Source organism: Triticum urartu, chromosome 6A, assembly GCF_056163025.1.
Source record: "Triticum urartu cultivar PI428250 chromosome 6A, HENAU_Tu73, whole genome shotgun sequence".
Lineage (NCBI taxonomy): Eukaryota > Viridiplantae > Streptophyta > Magnoliopsida > Poales > Poaceae > Triticum > Triticum urartu.
In genome coordinates this window covers 579,399,127-579,402,954 of record NC_141878.1, presented here as the reverse complement: position 1 = coordinate 579,402,954, position 3,828 = coordinate 579,399,127, and the positions used below count along the sequence as shown (strand labels likewise).

Sequence of the window (3,828 nt, the reverse complement as noted above, 5' to 3'; positions counted from 1 at the left end):
CTCATTTTGAACTACCGCATATCAAACGTGTATGCACGTTTTGAGCTAAAACTAGGTTGGAGAAAAAAAAGAGCATCGTTCAAACTTCAAACTAGTTAAATAAAAGCAACTAGAGCTCTCTGTATGCACGTGGCTATACCAGTAGCTATAGCTATATGTGTTACATGCGTGTTTGGTCCTTTGCTGAGAGTGTATGCATTTGGTGCTGGAAGTATATGCGTGCTTGAAAACTGCAGTAGTTAACTATGCGAAACTTAGGGATCTCATAATAAATATAAGAAAGTTCAAGGTCTATCAACAAAAAAATAATGTATCCAATTTGCGAGAGTACACATCTCGCCAAGGAAAAAATGCATGGAAAAGTATAGACACTACCAAAGTTCAAACTTTCAGTCCGGGGACACAGTAAAAAATGCAGGAAAACCATTTATGGAGAACTAGAACTTAAAGTTGAGATGTTCACACATATAGGTTATGTAAGTTCATATATCAAAGCACATGGAGTTCAGAGAAGGAAAATAAGAAAGTACAAACATAAAAAAATCCGTCACGAGATTCGTGTGTGAAAGATAGAGAAGGTTTAGAGAGGTTCACACACATAGGTTCTGTAAGTTGGGAGAAAGTTAGAGCAGTACAAACATTAAAAAGACTAGGATTAGAAGAATTCATATGAGCACACTTGTAAAAAATCATTTAAAATGACTGAAAAATCACTCACTTTTCTGGGTAGTTCATGAAAATTAATATGCAAAGTCGGAGATAATAACACAGTCAGTTCGGGTGCGGAAACCAAGTAACAAAAAAACCGAGAACACTACAAAAACATCCAAATCTAAAAATTTGCATCTTGAACTCAAGATTCAAGGAAATTGAAGTCCAAACTATAATTATAAAAAAGTTTAAGTTCGAAGAAAACAGAAAGGAAACAAACATATCATTTTTCATAAAAAAAGTAGTTAGTTCAACTAAATACACATGCAAAGTCAAGCACCCACATTTTGTAGACCATTTCTCAAATTTTATAAGCCATTTATTAATCCAAGATAATTCAAGAAGCAAGGCTAAATTCATCACTCTTCATCTGGCTCATATGAGTGAAAAACGTTGCCTCTACACCGTTTGATCCCACATTATTTTCTCAAAAAACAATCCTATCTTAGCTAGTTAGAACCCATTTGTTCATTATTATGGATGGCCGGAGGCTGATATATGCATAACTTGCACTTGCAACCCTCAACAACACACTTTCCAGATTTGTATTGCCTTGTACGTTTGTAGCATGACTCTTCGCAAGCATGGGTATCACATGTTCGAGGTGGGAAAATTTTCTCCACACATACAAATTCTTTAATGCTAGAATATCTTGATGCCTCCACTACCACATCTGCAAAATTCCACGATGAAGAAAAAGAACGATCACAACATGACCATTAGTTGGTGAGAGAGATTAAGCACATATGTATTACATGGACAAATGACTACCTGATGCTAGCACGAGTAAGACCAAGGACATAAGCAACACATGGGTATACCTCATTTCAACTGGTCGTTTGTGCTGAAGGAGCGAGTTGTTGATCTTTGTGTGATATGTAAGTTTTGACGAAAACATAAGAAATGGGAAAGTCTTTTTATAGTGGATTTATCACATTAAACTAGAGATTTGGTGAGATTTCCCAAATTAATAGCCACCAAGTCAATTACTATATATATATATATAATATTAATATGTTATATTGAATTGATTATTGAGATGTACAAAATTAATATTTAGCAAGTGAAGATATACACATGTATATTATATTTATTTTGATCATGGATGAGCATTCCAAGCCATCAGTGATCATATACATGGAAATGCACATAATTTATTGTACATATTGAATAAAATATTCCTTATTTAATTCTTTAACTTTATATCGATGTGTACATGTAATCTTAAATACCTCACCAAATAACAAATATATCCTATTTGAAATTGTTGTTTCACACTAGGAACTGCAAAGGAAAAAAGTCATTCTTATTCACCGTCTACATGGAAGCCACATCAGAGTTAATACAAATAGTGTAAAATATTTGCCAAGCACACAAAATTTATAGTATACATATATAGTTTTCTCTTTGAAACCAATGAAATCTTTATCTGAATCCACATCACAAACAACTAGTGACACATACTTCTAGTGCCTTAGCAAAGCATGTCATGAAGAAAACCAAACCTACTTGGATTTTCTCGTCCGACAATGGAGAGATACTCTCGGGGCCCACTCGGTATTACGATATCATCATCGACTAACCAAACACATGTGATGGATATCAGAGGAATACCAGAATACTATCCAAACACATGTGATGGATATCATAGGAGATTTCCATTGAGAGGACCATGGTTCGATCACTCATGTGGACGAGGGTGTTTGTAGATTTTTTTTCAACTGATGGATAGATGTGTTCTCAAGAAAATCAATTCGATGTAAGGTTGCAGGAAGAGAGGCACCTCACAATTAATACAAATAGTGCAAAATAATAATAATTCAGGCACACAAATTTTATACACCGCTTCTTCAAATTTTATAGATCACTTCTTAATTCTAGATAATTCAAGAAGCAAGACTAAATTCATCACTCTTCATATCGCTTATATGAGTGAAAGAACTTGCCTCTACACCATTTGTGATTTTGACACATTATTCGCTCAAAACACAATCCTATCTTAGCTAATTAGAACCCATTTGTTCGTTATTACAGATGGTTGGATGCTGGTATATGCATAACTTGCACTGGCACTCCTAAAAAACACACGGAATTAATAATCCTTAGGTGATAATATGTATTCATATTTTGTATTTATTTTGATAATGTATGAGCATTCCAAGCCACTAGCAATCATGTACATACAAATGAATATTGTACATATAATATAAAATATTCCTTATGAAATTATTTAACCTTATATCGATGTATAGAGATAATCTTAAATACCTTGCCAAATAAAAAATATATCTTATTCGATTTTTTTGCTTCACACTAGGAACTGTTAAAGGAAAATTATGTTCTCATTCACCGTCTACATGCAAGCCACACCACAATTAAGGCAAACAATGCAAAAGAAATCAAGCACACAAAATTTCCCATGTACAAACATAATTTTTATCCAGACTCGTTGAAATCATTGAGATCTTTATTTGAATCCACATCACCAACAATTAATGACACATAGTTCTAGTGCCTTACCAAATCATGTTATGAAGCAAATCAGACTACGAGGTAACTACCAATAAGCAACTAAAAAGTAACATATTTGCAATGCAAACATAGTGAAGAAGCAGGAACACGATCATACAGGAAACAATCAATTGGCAAATAAAGCATTGAGAATATCTTCCGATATTAGATGTATTGTACTAAACCTCAGCCCCGGAAGGGATCCAAAAGAGGAATCAATAGGAGGGCATTCATCACGACAATAACTTGAGCACAGAGGCCACACCATAGAGATCCACCACCTTCATTTTCATCCACACCATCACTGTCATCCACACCATCGCAGTCACCGTCGCCATCAACTCTCACATCCATATCATTTTAATCCTTGGACTCACTATGGATATGTACTCGGATTACTTTAATCATCCATCAGGATTCATATGGACATCCTTGCTTTGCTTGGCTTCCTTTGCCACTACCACATATTGCACCCAATGATTCCCTTTGTTTGGCTTCCTTGGAAACACACGCATGGAAGTGAGAAGTCTCCGCTAGCTTCATCCCTGCATCCACCCTCTACTCAAAGCCCCACGCCATCCTTCAACAGTACAACACCCTCGATCC

At 35.2% G+C, this 3,828-nt stretch overlaps 1 long non-coding RNA gene across 1 annotated transcript; it reads right to left on the bottom strand.

Annotated features, from left to right (window-relative positions):
- Positions 1 to 1,047: 1,047 nt before the first annotated feature.
- On the bottom strand, positions 1,048 to 1,617 carry LOC147966597 (uncharacterized). Its single transcript, XR_015607814.1, has 2 exons — positions 1,483 to 1,617; positions 1,048 to 1,384 (listed from the first exon to the last, which is right to left on the bottom strand). It is a non-coding gene; the product is annotated as an uncharacterized LOC147966597 (long non-coding RNA).
- Positions 1,618 to 3,828: the final 2,211 nt, after the last annotated feature.